The sequence below is a fragment of the Ambystoma mexicanum genome, chromosome 11 (genome assembly GCF_040938575.1).
Source record: "Ambystoma mexicanum isolate Mex_15411 chromosome 11, UKY_AmexF1_1, whole genome shotgun sequence".
Classification (NCBI taxonomy): Eukaryota; Metazoa; Chordata; class Amphibia; order Caudata; family Ambystomatidae; genus Ambystoma; species Ambystoma mexicanum.
Genome location: NC_090934.1, coordinates 1169927606 through 1169945219, shown reverse-complemented (window position 1 = coordinate 1169945219; position 17614 = coordinate 1169927606). Strand labels below are relative to the sequence as shown.

General features: G+C 46.6%; 1 protein-coding gene across 11 annotated transcripts in view; it reads left to right on the top strand.

Annotated features, from left to right (window-relative positions):
- The window catches only part of TLN2 (talin 2), a 7472684-nt gene that overhangs the window by 1095691 nt on the left and 6359379 nt on the right, over positions 1-17614 (top strand). The window lies entirely within an intron of this gene.

The window sequence follows — 17614 nt, the reverse complement described above, 5'->3', positions numbered from 1 at the left end:
GTGACAGGAAAGGAGTGAGCAGGTGTGCTGATGAGGAGAATCTCAGTCTTACTGACATTAAGGCAGAGATCATTGGCGGCATACCACTCCTGGATAGTAGACAGTCAGAAATGAGAGAAGGAGAAGAGGTGGCAGAAGAAAGCCTGGAAATGAGCCGAGTGTCATCCGCATAGCACTGAAAGTTGGGGCAGAAAGTGGCAATGTGATGGGCAAGAAGTGCCAGGTATTGGTTGAAAAGCCAGGGCGAGAGGTTAGACCCCTGGGGAACATCACAATAGAGAGAGGGATAGAGGAGAGAAAGCCAGGGCCCAATGGATGGCATGCTTGGCCGTGTCAAAGGCAGAAGAGAGATCAAGTAAGATAAGGGCACAGGGGGTATTTGTATCGAGGTTGGAGAGCAGGTGTACAGGAGGGCGGAGCGACCTCTGACAGGCCCATGGAATCAGAGCTCACCCTCGAGTACTTTAAGACGGGATAGCTGCACCTTGGGGTGGATGGGGTACGGGATTGTCTTACTCCAACACCAAGCAATAAGGACAACTCAATAGTTTGGCAAAGGGAAGTCCGTTTAATGACAAGTACAAGAAATGGGGAAACAATAGGAAATCATCAATGATGCGATCGCCTGTCTCGCTTCAACTCCCAACTTCTTCATACAGACAGCAATAGTTATAGCAAATTTTTGTCATCATTGACGTGTAAAACTCAAAAGTTTGTCATGCAATTCTATTTGTTAAAAAGATAACTTATGTATGGGTACTATATCTGTATATGGTAACGGAGTGTGAGGATTGGATAACTCTTATCGGTTGGGCGTCTAAGCCCATCCCTCTCCACACTTGTGTTGGAAGTCACTAAAAGTATGACGTCTCATTGGTTCTACCAGCTATAGGACCCTTGATTATTTGGTCCATTGTGATTGGGTCGGTTTCACCCGTAGGCATAAATCTCCACTTTAATTAGCAGCAGGCAGAATGATCACCCAGATGCGGTATGCCCCAAGATTCACCCTGCCTCCCTTCCAACAATCAGTACTTCAAGGGCTATGTGTCAATTAGTTGGCCACGCTTGGCCTCGAAACTGAAGCTTCTTATCAAGAAATGTATGGCATCCTCTGGTTTTGGGTGACATCAGACGTTGGTACCTCTTCGCGCTTGGCTGGGCATGTGTCGGTACACCGCGAAGCTACTTCATTTTCCTTCTATTTGCATATTTGATTTTCCCTTCAGCCTTGCCACCTGCCTGAGCCTCCTTATCTCGACCTTCACATGGCAGGCTGCTATGCTCTTAAATTTCGATTCTTCGAAGTTGCCGCTCTCCTCCCTACCTTGTGTGACCTCGAATTCCCAGGGCTGAGCTGCTTCTAGCTGAGTTTCGATTCTGGCTTTGTGCTGGTATATGAATCCTGGCCTGTTTGACCCCTACCAATCTGTGTTAATTCTGCTTTTGTAAAATGGATTCACACTCATATAATGTGCTTTTCTTTTGAGGTAGAAATATAGTTGGCGCTTGCCGCTCTATTCGTCTACTAAGCATAGCAAGCAGTACTGTTGTCTTAGCTTCTTGCGTTCCAAGCCTATTTACAGGCGTTAACCCTTTGCGTATCTTCACCCTGTTTTATGGATACGCTTCCTTACAGTTCAGCATCGTTTCTCCTTCATCTTTATTTATCTCATTTCATCTTTGCGTGTTATACTTTGGTTGTTTATTTCATTCACCTGTAAATCTGTCCGGGTCCTTGTGTTGTCATCATTCGCCTTCGATTAATGCCCTTTGGGTCTCTTCAGAGACACTTTGTAAGTAGTCTTCATTTCGTGCCAGCTGCTGGTACGGTTGTCTCAATGGGTACCGTGCTGCCCATGGTTGTCTGGTTATTGGCATTTCAACAGGTATTACTCTTCTGATGGGCACTGGGCAAAGCCCTAGTGCTGCTCTTTGTTGGTTCATCTGCTCCTCATACATCACATATGTCGATGAGTATGTTCGTGGTTTTTCAGAGTAGGTGGCTGGAGTGCAGGCCATTTCTGGGACCTCCTCTACACTCACCTCTCTGGTCGGTTCATCGACCACTTCTGCTCCCCCTTTTGGATTCAATTTACTTAGTTCTTCTGTATCCATTTCTTCGTCTTCTGGGTTTGTACATGATGTTGTAAATGTGTGTGTCTTTGGGGTCCATATTTTTATAGTTGACATTGTCCATTTGGGCTAGATCCATTTTACTTCATTATTTCTAAGTTTCCTAGGGTACAGGAACTTTGTTCCTTCTGGCGCATATTCGCTGGCCTTTACGCAGTCTCTTATTTCTTCATCGGTCAGGTCCCTGGACTTCCATCCTGGTTCGACATTGATCATAATCTTCATCCTTATGGCTTTCTTTGCAGTTTTCTGGCATTGTGAGATGATTATCTTGATAACACAAAATCCTAATAGTATCATCAAAAGCAGAGCTCCCAGGAACTTGAATATGTCTGCTATCCATTGTGGGACCCAAGAGAATAGTGTTTCAAACCAGCTGTCATCATCCACTTCATCAGTTTCATTGATCATCTGGTTCTGTAGGGGTGTCAACATGTTTATGGCTTCTCTTAACGTTCCATTTTCTTCGTCATGTGAAGGTATAAATGTGCAACATGATTCTCCGATTTTTGCACAAACACCTCCATCCGTCGCTGTCATCATGTCAAGTAGATATCTGTTCTGGAAGAGTCATTAGTCTAATTGCTCTTAATTCTTCCTTGATTGTATTGAACCAATTTAGTGTTGAGTTGATGGTCTGCAGTAATTCCCATCTGGTGATTTGGAACCATTTAGTGTTTGCTGCAACTTGGAATCTTGGCATGAAAATCGTTGTGAACACTGATGAGGTGAGGCTGAACAGCCTGTGTTCATATGGGATTGCATGAAATGCTTCTTCTGATTTGGCAGAAAAATAATTTTCTCTCTTCATTCGTTTTGTCAGTTCCACAGATCTCCTTTTCCTCAGGTGGGCATCTGCCTTTGGGAAACTGTCAATATTCAGGTCGTCTTTTTCGGGATCACTAGTGCAGGAACGTGGACGTTCACTATGGTGCATATGCCTCCCCAGTTTTTCGGCAGTCTTATGTATGCTGTGGATCCACATGCCCAATAATGATTCATAATTACTGCGGCTCCGTGAGTCATTCCCGGAGCTTCAAATATTTGTCCGCAGTTCTGGTTCTCTCCCATCTTTCTCATGCCATTGTTCCTGAAGCACAATCTTGGGCTTTCCAGTGGCACTATCTGCAAGGGTCCTCCTCTGTCTTCGACCCATGTCAGTAATTTTGTAAGTTTCGACCATAGAGGTTTGCACAATCTCTGTGAGTTTTCTATTGCTTCCTTGCAGGATCCAAGGACCATCCATGCTCGGCAGATCACCACTCCTTCTTCCCATCCGTTGGGGGAGAGCACTGTTGCCCAAATCTGCATCTGACCTTTGTTCTTCCAAATTTTAGCCTTTCCTGGGGTTTTTCCTTGGACGTTTAGTTTCGGGTTTATTTCCCATCTAATTCCTGCTCCTTTAACTCCTGGCTTTTCATACCTAATTACGTGATTCCTCGTATGAGCTCCATTTCTTGTCTTTATGTCCTGCACATAGTCATCTTCATCAGGGTAATCCGTTTCTGTTGCCCATATCAATGAGGCATCCCTCTCCATGAACTGGCCTCTGGTGTTGCATATTGCTACGTGTGACACACAGTGTGCTGTTGGGACATCAATTTCTACTGCCACGAAGATCCTTGATTTCCCCATGCTGTATGGTAGAAGTGCACAAACAAAGCATTCTCCTTCTGATCCTCTTCTTCTGACTTCCTTCATGTGTTGATACCAAATATTGTTTCCTAGATGTGCTGTGCTGTCCAGGTAGTCGTTCAGTTCACTATTATCTTCATGCAGGCTTCTCTTGATCCTCAGTGTCTTTCTGTAGTTTGCTATGACTGCATCTCTAAGCGCATCTGTGTGACTTTTCCTTGCTGGAAGACTCTCAGGCATTCTAGTCCATTGAGCAGGTTTCTTTCTCTGCATCGATGAGGTAGGTAGAGGTTGTGCCGTTCTCTCCTTCTCTTCTTGCATTCTTTTCCTGCCCTCCATGAGTGACCTTGTCGACCACCAACCTGTCACTAGCCCTGTGTAAGGCTGCATCGTGGGCCTGGTACTTGTTCTTTGTTTTGGGACCTGTGTGCTCATCAATACAGTCTCTGCGGTTTATTTTTTAGTTCCTCATGACATTTCTTCGCTCTGGCCGTAACCGGGAATAAATGGTCTATTAATATTTGTGTCCTTGCAGTGAATTCTCCTACAGCTGCTTCTGTCTTCTCGAGGGCTTTTGCTATGTCTGGTTTAGTTGGCCTTTCACTTGATTCCTTTCAGTCTCTCTCATTATTTTCTGGGATTGATTGTTCGGTACGTAGTCTCATGCTCTCTGTTGCCTTCACTTGATGCTCTGTGACCATTGATACATGCCCTGGTTCGTGTGCATTCAGTGTGTGAGTGCGTGTAGTTGTCTGTGCTATGTTTTCATTCATTCTGTGCTGACCCTGTCTCCAGCTTTTCTCTTCATTCGTTACCTCAAGTGTGTATGTGTTACTGCTAACTATATTCATTTTTAGGTAATTTACCTTCCAATCAGTTTTTCTCGAGACTGGAATTACTATATAGGGTCTGGGTGGTTTTGTGGGACTTATTCGTACACCTTCAGGTGGGTGCACTGGAATTGGAATGCTTCGTGTACAAATAGAAAATGCAGTTCTGATCATTAAAGGCAGAAAAATTATGATAGACACAATGCAAAAGTACATAATGGTGCGGTAAGTGAGGCGGCAGCATTTTCTTCCTGTGCTACAAGAGTGCCCCTCTGCTTGTGGGAGGACCAGGTTGCTGTTCTGGGCCCCCATCTCGATTATTTATTCAATGTCAATGTTATAGAATTCACCCAATTCAATATTGTTCTCGAACAGTTTGTATCATTAAAGTGTCTGGTGCTTCACAAGTGTCCCCCTTCGTGCGGGTGACGATTGTCTCTTGATACAAGATGCAGTATCCTTGCTAGACTATGTAAAAATAGATTAGACTAATGCTTGATAAATCACTTTTACTGTGCATGTTCAAAGTAGGTTAGTTCCCAGTCCACCCCCCGAATCTGCTTCAGTCCTGAGGACATGCTGGATTCTTGTCACTGTGAAGAAATGGAAAAATGGCAATCAAACAACAAAAGGTGAAGTTCTTGTTGCTGCTCCCTCGATATGTCCCTCCGCGGAATGATTCAATGGAATCTCCTCAGATAATCTCTCTGAAAGTTGGACAGTTCCACTTGCAGCATGATCCCATGAAGGAGCGTTCCCATCTGTGCAATGTTAGCTGGATCTCTGATGAATGTGAGGACGTCAACCTCAATAGGCCTCCCCACCAATTCTGGAAAGTCAGTGGCCCTCATTACGACCCAGGCGGTAAGTAATCGAAATTACCGCCATGGCGTAATGAGCGTTAACGCCATGGTCCGATGGCGATAAGAGCGCCATATTACGACCCATCGCGCACGAGCATTACGCCATGGCGGTAACGTAAACTACGCCATGCCGTAAATAGCCCTTACCGGCCTCGTTAACAGCGCAGGGTGACCTACCGCCACCCATCATTGCGCCGACCGTAGTCAGCGGTCACCGTAATTAGCGGTGACCGCAATTAGGCGGAACCGGAAATAGCGTAATTGCGGCGGAACGGGAAACAGCACAGCGGCCATCTTAAAAAACACAATCCATTGCCATCCTACCCAACCACACCACAACCAACCCTCAAACCCTGTCATTCCCATAACCCACCCATTTCCACACCCAACCATGCCGAAAGTTGTGAAGAAGGCATGTGACAGGCAGCGGCAGGAGCGCTACAGTCGTGAGGAACTGCAAATGCTTGCAGACACGCTCCAGGAGAAGGCCGATGTTGTCTTCTCCACTGAGATGACCCGGCCAGCCATAGGCCGCAAAAAGGAGGTGTGGGAACTTGTGGCACAACGTGTCAGTGCTGTTGGAACCACCCCACGCACCTCCAAACAGTGCGGCAAGAGGTGGGACGACCTGCGGATCAGGGTCCGGGGCATTATGTCTGCCAACCGTAACCTGGCCCTGGGAACTGGCGGGGGAGCACACTCCCCACTGAAGATGCAGCCATGGGAGGAGACATGTGCCTCTCTGATTGGCATTGAGTGCATCGAAGGTGTCGGCGAGATGGAGAGAGGGGCCCCGACATCTGGAGACACAGGTAGGTGCCTCATATCCAGCCTTGCAAGACACCCTGATACACTTGCACGTGACAATCACAATGTGGCAGACGCAACACATCAGCAGATGAGCCACACCCTGCGCACATGCAGCATGTACACTGTACAGTAGGCAGACACACACCTGCATGCAAAACCGAACCTAAAGGGAGGCAACCTGTATGTCACGGGCTACTAACTCCACCATCTATCCATTACACTCTTCACAATGCCTGCTCAATGTCCGCTGAACCATCAATAACAGTCACCCTCCCCTGCTCCACCACAGGCTCTCAATCGGACACTGGCAGGGACGACAGCACCAGCACCCCAGCCAAGAAGGCCAGGAAAGTGGGAGAAGGGAACCATGCATCCACCTCTGCTGGACCCAGGCCGAAACCACGCCAGGCTGAAGAGGCCAGGGCAGCAAAGTCCCCCGAGGAAGGGGTTGTGACAGCGCCTGCAGCCCAACAACACCCACTGTTGCCCACTGAGGGCAATGTGTCAGCAAGGAGCAGTACTGTTGGGGAGACTGCAGCCATCGCTGCCTGCTCCGATAGTGATGTGGAGGATGACACTGGACTTGCCCACAACACGCAACTTCACTCACCACACCTATCCCCAATCAGCCATCATGGAGATGACACCCAGGGCCAATCGCCTGCTAATTCATGGCCAGCAACTCCAAGCCCAGTGGGAGTTGGGGAAGATGGGAGTAGTCCCATTGGTCCCCCATTGGCACCCTCCATTGGGCCAGATTTCCAGCTGTCGCTGGAGCAGATTGCCAACAGGCAGGAAGTACTGGGCACACTCCTCACGCAGCATGTTGCAGAATGTGGAAGTGCCAGTGCAGCCATGGAGAGGAGTGCTGATGGCATCAGGTCTGCCATCCAAACTGCCAGCAGGGACATATGCACCGAACTTGCTGCAGTGCGGCAGATGATGAGCCAGCTCATCCAGACAATTGTGGACACATGCCGTACTGAGCAGCCCGGTACATCCTCAGCTGCAAGTTCAGCACAAGCCTCTCCCGTCCGCAGGTCATCCAGGACCCTGAGGAGCACAGGCAGGGGGGCCCCAGGTTCCGGGAGAGGGGGCAGTCAATAGTGTGCAAAACTATACACACTTCACCACGGGCACTGTCACATGTTTGCAGGGTGTTCAGGGGGGAGGGGGAGGGGGGAATTGGGTGTGTTGGAGTGTTCAGGGGGGAGGGGGAGGGGGGAATCGGGTGTGTTGGAGTGTTCAGGGGGAGGGGGAGGGGGGAATTGGGTGTGTTGGAGTGTTCAGGGGGGAGGGGGAGGGGGGAATTGGGTGTGTTGGAGTGTTCAGGGGGAGGGGGAGGGGGGAATTGGGTGTGTTGGAGTGTTCAGGGGGGAGGGGGAGGGGGGAATTGGGTGTTTTGGAGTGTTCAGGGGGAGGGGGAGGGGGGAATTGGGTGTGTTGGAGTGTTCAGGGGGGAGGGGGAGGGGTTCTGTTATACCTATTCAGAAGAACAATACACTTTTTCATTTCTCACAAACGAAATGTGTGGACATTGCTCATTGCGTATGTGTGCTTTATTGTTTTACAGTCCACAGTGTTGACATACCAGACACACACAGTGCCCCAAGTGCCATCCATATGTTACACACACGCTGTGTGTGCTAGAAGTATCGGTCAATGACATTCTGACGCATTATATGCCCCTCCTGTGCATCGCTGCCTCCCTGAGGTGCTGCCCCATCCCCATCATCATCATCCCCATCATCAGGTGGTTGTGGTTCTGCGTCAGGGGGCAGAGGCACGTTTCGTCTGATGCACATATTGTGTAGCATGACACATGCCATGACGATCTTTGCAACCTTCTCATGGCGGTACAGGAGTGCCCCGCCAGACCTGCTGAGGCAGCGGAAACGTGCCTTCAGTAGGCCAAAAGCCTGCTCTATCACCACACGGGTACGTGCATGGGCACGGTTGTAGTCCTCCTCAGGATGGTTCGATGGGTTCCGCACTGGTGTGAGGAGCCACCTCTTCAGGGGATAGCCCGCATCACCTGTAAAATGTGAGAAATGAATGTGTCAGGAACGAGATTGATTTGTGAACATGACGCACAACCATGCCTTGATTCCGACTGTTACTGTGCACCAATTAGAGTTGTGCTAATGGATTTACACTGTGCAACCAGTATGTGTTCATGGCTCTCATGTACTGTTTTGCATGCAAAAACACAATGCAGGGGGGACGATTGCCTTGTGAATGGCCATCCACGGTGTCTGTTCAGGCCGTCATTCATGTGACCTTGCACGTGTCCTGTGAGCTTGAAGCCCACATGATAGCAACATTGATGTCTGGCTCATTATGACCCCAGTGAGCATTACTGGTGTCAATGGGGACAGTTTGTGGGTCTTGTAGTGGTGCATTGATGTTCCTGTCTGTCATGTGCCTCCTTTGTGCGCAGTTGTGGGGGACAGGCCTTTCAGTAGTTGGTGCATGGTGACGTGCATGTTGGTGGTTTTCTTTAGGGTCAATGCGGTCACAATTTGCACAATGCACTTGCAGATGGTTGTGTCGTTTTTGGGATACACTTTCATTCACATGTTGGGATGATTAGGTCAGGCATAATGTGTACACTACTCTGTTGACGTCAGTGCTGCCACAGGGAATGATCTGGCTACTGCTAGTTGCACCCATGTGACGTATGCATCACCCCCCTGTATCTGCCAGATGAAATATGCATTGGTACGTCATTCAACACCCACTTTGCATTTCCATGGTCATGACATTAGACTCACCGAGTAGGTAGGATCTTGGGCCTGCATGTCGCTCCATGTAGCGTGGTATTGTGGAGTTCCGAAGGACCATTGAATCATGGGTTGATCCGGGGTATCTGGCAGAACAATGTGTGATGATCCTGTTGGAGTCACAGACCATTTGCACGTTGATTGAGTGGAAATGTTTACGGTTGCGGTACGGTACCTCCATGGCATGTGGGACCACCAATTCAACATGGGTGCAGTCAATGGCACCAATGCAACCAGGTATGCCGGCCAGTGCATGGAAACCCACTTTGGTGTTGGCAATCTCCTGGGCAGACCGTGGTAATGAGATGTGGTCATCTGTGTGCTTGAGGAGGGCATCGAGCACTTGCATCAGTGTAAGCGAGAATAATGGTTGTGATATGCCATGCAAGTGCCCCACTGTGTGCTGGTAGGTGCCTGTGGCCAGGAAGTGGAGCACGGACACTACCTTCAGTAGGGGGGGGGGTGGCAGTGGGTGTTTCAATCATGCTGACGATGTCGTTGTGTATCATGTCCACAATGGTGGTGATGGTGTCCCGGTCCAGTCGGTACAGGGTGTGGATCTGCTCAGCGGTGAGGTTGAATGGGCTGGCTCTGATGCGTGGGATTGGGGGCTGGCTGTGCTGGTGGGGCTTGCTGGGCCTGCCTTGCCCTCCTTCTCCTCCTGCGTCTCCTCTGTGCAGCCTGTTGTTGTTGTTGTTGTTGTTGTTGTTGTTGTTGTTGTAGTTGCTGTTGTAGCACTCGCATTGCTATCAGGTCCTCCAGCCCCAACATTGCTAGTCCTATTTGTATCATTGTGGAGTGTGACTGGGTGTGGGAAGGGGTGGGGTGTGCTCTTTTTGTACTTCCTGAGTCTGTATTGCCTTCACCTGTGCTGTTTCTGTGCACCTGTGGCAGCTGCATTCACTTTACATGGCCCTTTACGGTTGGTTCGCGATGGCGTAATTAGCACAATGGCGGTAAGGTACTTAACGGGCTGGGTGATGGCGTTAGGGGCATTTCCGCTTGGGTCGGCATTCGCGTACCTTTCCGCCATGGCGCTAAGTACGGTGTGGATGTTCGCGTGCGCGCGCCCTTGGCGCAGTCAGCGGCAGCGTTAGCTACGATGCCGCTAATGACATCGTAGTTTACGGTCACAGGTCGTAATCGGCCCTAGCGGAAGACGATGGCGGTAATCGTTTACCGCCATCGTTTTTCGCTTTGCGCCAGGCTCGTAATGAGGGCCAGTGACCAGTCAGAAGAGGACGTTGTGAGCCAGTTGGCTGTCTTCGGGTGACAGGGACATTAGTCCTCCCTTGCTGGGTTCAGGATTACAAGCCCTCTCCTTGACGTGAACAATCCGTGCACCTTCCTGAAGCGTGGATTGCGACCAAATAACTTAGTTTATTCCATAGCTGGCTCAAATGTTCTGAGTTTGCTGGATCTCGACTAAAGGTCAGAGTGTCAGTGGTTCTTCTGACGATAGCTGGACATTCCTCTATTACACGAAAGAAAAGTGTATTGATGAGTTCATCTATGATCGCCTGTGGTGGAAGCATTTGTGTCCTTATCACTGTATTCAGGTAGTACGATAAAGGCTTCCGCGATGACGGTAAGTAGTTGCCAGATCACTTTCTTATTGGCAGGATCTTTGATAAAGTCTGAGACACTGGTGACCCTCCCTACTAGTGACGGGTATGATACCAATACTAACTGGAAGTAAGTGAGCACATCCTTCGTGATATTTCTCCTGGGGGACCCCATAAGTGCTGCCAAACAAAGTCGCAGTATTAGATGATTCAGTTTTCTGTATTTTGTTCTTAAAGAAAAGGTCCTTGATCACTGTCTGTTAGGGTCTTGCTTCTCAACAATGCTTAAGTGCGACTTGGTTCAAGAGTTCACGTCAGCAAACGTGTTGTGGCTTACATGCGCAATTTTCTTTTCCACCCTGCAACAAGAATGCACAGAGTGTCCGTTTTATGTCCTTATCCCCCTTTTTTTTCCAGAGGAAATGTCCAGTTTAAGCCACAACTTGCAAAAAGGGTGCTTTTGTCTTGTCTTTGCTGCTCATGCGTCCTTCTTCCTCGTCATCAATCTCGTCTGCACGTGCTGAGGTTCTTCCCCGTTGTCTGTAGTTTCTTCGCAGTGGGGTGCAGCTAGAGGGCTTTCTCCGATATAGGGCTTACTGTCATTGCGAAAAATCTATGCTCTCCTGCCCTGCAGTTTCACAGCTGATGGTGTGCAGTCCTCCACGATGAAAGGACCATTGAATCTTGGCTCGTCCCACTTTTTCCTTGTATGGTTCTTCACAAGTACAGCATCTCCCGGGAAAATGAGTGGAATACGTAGACCTTGAGCTGGGTCAGTTGCAGTGTCCCCCTCTGTGTTTTGTGATGCGCTGCACCCTTTTCGTCATCGCTGCAACTGGTCTAAAATTACAGTAAGGCTGGATGTCATGCAGTTCAAATATTTTAGCAATTCGGTTCCCAGGACCTCTTGGGTTGACTGGGAATCACATCTAGCTCTGTCTCAAGGGGTTACAGGAGTATTCATTCTCCTTCCTGTGACTATCTTGTGCGGCGTAAAGTGATGGTTGGAGCCTGGTTGGTTCCGAAGAGCATACAATGCCAGTGGAAGGCAGTGCAACATCCCCTCTTTAGAGTAAGCTTCAACTTGGCTATCCTTTCCTTTAACAAGCCGTTGAACCTCTCACAAATACCATTACCTTCCGGATGATACGCCGACGACAACTTGTGCTTTATACCGAGCAACAAGCTAATCTGTTCAAAGACTGTATTTACAAAATGAGCCCCATTATCTGATCTCATCACTTCACATACCCCCCATCTAGGGAACACTTCCCTCACTAGGAATTTGGCCGCATAGGTAGAGTCTGGGTGTGTACATGGACCTGCTTCTATCCATCTATAGAATGGACACATCACTACAATTAAGTATCTGTACCCGTTACACACTTGAATCATGTCGACATAGTCGATATGTAAGTGCTGAAAAGGCCCACTTGGCCGGGGATGACCCCTCTCACTACTTTTAATGTGTGCCCAGCGGGGAATTGCTGGCAGATTATGCAGTTCACCATCAAGAATGCAACGTGCTTTGCTAAATTTGGTATAAACCAGTCTTCCGTAAGCGTTGCTGCTAGATTCTCTTTTTGACATAGCTATTCCAATGCTATTTTTAGTAGGGCTACAGGCATTAATGGTTTACCAGTGCTGTCTTTTCACCATAAGCTGCCAGAAGGGTTTAAAGAACACCCTTGTCGCTTCCACAGGTTCTTCTCGTCCTGTGGTGTCTCCCCTTGAAGCTCCATTAGTTGTGTCTGCCCCAGATTACTATAGGCTTCGGGTGTGGTACGTGCCACCATCATTCTCTCATGGGTGCACGCTACTTCTACTTCCATGATCATCTCACTTTTGGAGGCCATTTGCTTAGCTTCCGTGTCTGCTGCGTGGTTTCTGCGCGATACAAAATCTGTCCCTTTGGCGTGGGCGGTGCATTTCACGACTGCTATGCCCACTGGGATCTGTAGTGCCTTAATCAGCCTTTCCAATAAGGCTGCATGCTGCAATGGCGTGCCGTCCGCTCGGAGGTAGCCCCTCCTTTTCCAGCGTGCTAGTCCTGCGTGCACTGTGGATGTCACGTAGGCAGAGTCACTGTACACCGATACTTCCTGATCTGCGTGATTCTCAATGGCGAGTATCAATGCCAATAATTCTGCAACCTGTGCTGAGTAATGAGATGTTATTCATGCACTGATGAGTACTCAAAATTCTCAGTTTGCTATGTGTTTCATCACAGCGACGCCAGTGTATCTTTGTCCATCTTCTTGGTTGATTCTCGAAGAACGGTCAATAAAAATGATCTCCCCTCTCGCTACAGCATTTTCTTTCACCCTGGGGATTTCATCATAGAATTCTTCATAATTTGCACAGTCATGTATTGGCTCTCCTTCAGTGACTGGCTCAGCTATGAACGTGGCGGGGTTTACTGTTTTACATCAAACTATTTTGATCAATGGATTAGATATGATCACTTCAAATGCAGACGCTCTCTGAGATGTCAATGTGCCCTTTGGTTTCTCTAAAATGGCAAATAATGAGTGCTCGCCGTATAACGTCATGGAACATCCCATCACAATGATTGTCGCCTTCTCTATGGCGAACACTGCGGCAGCTAAACTTTGTTCGCATGGGAATTGGCCTTTCATTACTGGGTCCAGGTTCCCACTGTAGTATGCCAGTGGCTTGTACCCCAACAAGGTTTTTTGAGCAAACACTGCCGTCATAACGCTGCCATCTGTGTGCGAGAACAGGCATAATTCCTCTGCATAATTAGGAATTCCGAGAACTGGAGCTGTACAAATCGCTCTTTTGAGTGCTGCAAACCCTTTTTCCATCGCTTCAGACCATACAATCTTTTCCTTTGTCACCTGTGCCTTCTTTAGGGCTTGGAGCAAGGGCTTGGTATACGAGCTGTAATCAAAGACCCATGCTCTAACATAGTTGCACAGGCCTAGAAAGCTCTGCATTTGCTTTATCGTGTGTGGCTTGGCCGTGTTCAAGATTGCTTCGGCCCTTTCTGGGGTCACTTTCTTTCCTTCATGGGAGATCAGCTGGCCTATGTATAGCACCTCCTGTTGACAATATTGTAATTTTTCCTTGTCAACCTTATAACCTTTCTCAGCCAGTGTAGTCAGTAGCTGAACAGAGTTGCGCCGGCATTGCTCTTCCGCGGAGCTGCAGATCAAGATGTCGTCCACATACTGCAAGACAACACTCTCTAATGTAATATTGCTTAGGTCCATCTGTAGGACTTTGTTGAAAATGGACGGGGACTTACAGTACCCCTGTGGCAACCTCGTGCTTTTCAGATGCATTTGTCTGAAAGTAAATGACGTCAGATCTTGGGAATCGCGGTGTAACGGGATTGAGAAAAAAGCATTTTTCAAGTCAATCACTGTGAAATATTTTGCCTTGGTGGGTATGTTACATAAGATTGTAGATGGATTAGGGAGCAGGGAACACAAGGAAGTTGCGAGGACACATGAGAGGGGAGTTGCTGGGAAACCACACAATCAAGGATTGCGAGGGACCTTGTGGATAGGCGGGAGGCAGGGAACGTGAAAAAGTTGTGAGGACATGCGAATAGGGAGTTGTGATGAACCACGCAGTCAAGGATTGCAAGGGACCACACGGGCAAGCGCGAGACAGGGAACACGAGGAAGATGCGAGGACACGCGAGAGGGGAGTTGCTGGGAAACCACGCAATCAAGGATTGCAAAAGACCCTGCGGACAGGCGGGAGGCAGGGAATGCGAGGACACGCAAGAGGGGGATTGCTAGGAAACCACGCAATCAAGGACTGTGAGGGACCACGCGGGCAAGCGCGAGGCAGGGAAAGCGAGGAAGATGCGAGGACACGCGAGAGTGGGGGTTGCTAGGAAACCACGCAATCAAGGATTTCGAGGGATCATGCGGGTAAGCACGAGGCAGGGAACGCAAGGAAGATGCTAGGACACGCGATCAGGTATTTGCGAGGAACCACGCAATCACTGATTGCGAGGTGGGCTACAGTGCGTGCACGGAGGCAACGGGCAGCGCAAGGGTGGAGTGAGATCATCCGTGTCCCGACCATTGATAAATAGGCTGAGTCAATGTGAACAAGCTATTGTATAAATAACTGTTATATATTCATCCTATTAGAAAACAAACATATTCCACAGTGTTTCTAAGGTCCTTATTCTTAGTAGTTAAGTTGACAACACTGCCCACAATTCATAATTTATGGTCCTATTATTGCCAAGTACAATACACGTTGTATCCATAGTCTACTACAGTACTCCATATCAAGTGGTCAAGTTCCGAATACTATCCACACTACTGAAGTGATGTAATCAATCTCAGTAAGGGCCATTGCACGCACCAAATATCGATGCCACTCATTAACACAAAATGGTTATATTTGAACAATAATAATGAAATACTCTGGGAGGCTGAAAATGTATTGAAAAGTTAATTGGTCAAAAACCAGCTTGGAATCATACCAGGAGGCCCAAAACAGGCCGAAGGTTTATGCAATGACAAAAACTGCTTGAAAACACCCCTTGAGGCTCAAAAAATGTCAAAAAGTGAATCAGCCAAAACATTTTCGAAAACACCCTTTGGAGTCTCTAAAAGGATTTTAAAAAATTCATCAACAAAAGACCGCCGTATTCATATCATTTATAAACACATTGGTTACTATACACAGTCTTATGTAAATTCATCTTTATGTATAATGTGCAGCATCTGGCAGCCAACCAGCCTTTCATATAAGCACAATAAGGATCACTGGGATAACCATGCTCACTAAATTAAAAAAGTATAGGGAAACAGACATTTCATGTTCTATATTACGCCCCACAATGATGGTTTTCAGCTTGCAGTTGACTATTGCTTCCTCCTGTCTCAATGTGCGCTCTCTGTCCCTTCCTCTGATGTTTGTTTAAATATGCAATAGTCTCCCAAATCTGATGTTTGCCTAATGCTCTTCTTGATGTTCCTTATTTCAATGTGCAGCCAATGGCAGATTTGAATCTTGGCTGCCAATCATTCCTATTGAATCTGAGCTCTCATTTTGTGCTGCCTATGTATATCTTACAGCATACAAATAAAATGCCACAAACAACACATTTTGTCTGACAGATAATAAAATCATTTATCATCATTTGCTGCCCATCTGTTAGAAAATCCTTAACATTGAGTGCACATTTGCACATATGCCACATTTATAAAAATAAAAACACTACACTTTTCATCACATCTCTGCTCTGTCGTGAACCTGACATAGCCTGGTGCAAAGTGTTGGTGCTCTTGTATATAGGATAGTTTGATTATCTAAGATCCTCATCCATTTGGAGAATGTGCCAATGTTTGCTAGAATCCTCGATGTAATCTTACTTTCATTGGAATATGATGTAATGAATCTAATAGCACTATCTCCAATAACATTTGGTTTCGACTTTGGTTCAACAGTTCTTTCCTGTTTGTATGCTTGATCCTATTATAGGATTGCTCAATACTTTTACTTGCATATCCCCTTTGTATGAATTTTGTTTTAACTAGATTACATTCTTTCTCAAAGTTTGTGTAAGTACATCCTGCGCGCACAAATAAACTCACTTACCGGTATGTTGTTTATCGTAGTTTGTCTGACAACTTTGTGCAGGCAGAGTCGAATTGACTCCCGCCTGTTTCCTAAAAGTTTTAGTCGTTAATCTTTTGTTATCATCGTTGAAGTTCAAATCCAAGAAACTAAATCCTTGAGCTGATATATTCATCCGTTTGTACGGTGTGGGCTAAATTAGCCCATCAAAACTTTGACTGTGTGGATACTCAGGCATCCGCGCAGTTAATGTTTTAGTGATTTTATAGCTTTTGTTGTTCCATCAATATTGACGGCGAACCTAAGTTAGACCTGGTTTCCTGTTTCAGGCCAGTCATGCATCCAGCAGGGTTGCATAAATCAACAGTCCCATTATAGGAAAATGGTGTCAACCTCCGTTGAGGTCACACACAAGCATTGCATCTGGTACATTAAAATGCCAACTCAAAAGTTATTTACATCTTCTATTTACAATCATTGCTGGGTCAATTTGAATTATAGTACCTGGCGTTTGGGCATAAAAGACAACTTATGAAGTTGATATGATTCTGTATTTGTCTACAGACACTTTAAATAGAGTTCCAACAACAGCAAGGTTTAACCATTGAAACTGCTTTCAATTGACATAACTCTCCTGAAGAAGCTTGGTCGAATTTGTATGCGAGTTGGGTCCAATCTGTGCCGAAACTCAAGTATTTTGAGTCAACGTTTGTTTTCACTCCTTTATGTGACGTCTGTTGTGCAGATTCTTATTCTGATATGTGTAGGAATGTATCACCCTTATTTTTACTTGACACTGTATTGTTTAGTGTCTGTCTAATTCGTTATGTCTGTGTTGCTTTGTAAATAGTGGATGACTTTGTTGTCCAAGTTATGCAATGGTTTTGCAAAACAACTTTTCTCTGGAATATTATTTCTTTTGTATGCGATACATGTAATTGAGTTGCTTTGATCAAGTAGCAGCATGGTGATCAATATACATGATTTCCACTACATTTGATACTAGGTGGTTTACATGCAGATTCATTGTTGTGATGGCATAGTATTTATTTCAAAATAGCCCTTATTTGTAGGCTTGTTTCTCTAATTGTAGGTTGAATTTTTTTGTTTTTTTAAATTTTGTGTCTTATGTATTTTTTTAATCAAAATAAAGTTTAAAGTAAGTAATGTTTAGTAGGTGGCTCCTCTCTCTTGTTCAGCAAATCCAGGAAGTTGACAGCTTCTTTGCTGACTGAGCTGCTTAATTCTATACGAAAACGGTTTTCATTAAGATATCTCCAATATTGATTTAATTCTTCAAATGTACATTGCCAGATGGAAAATATATTGTCTATGTATCTGTTACATATTCTAACTTACTTGTATAGATGAACATGCCTCACTGCATGTGTTTCTTCAAAGTACACCATAAAAAGGTT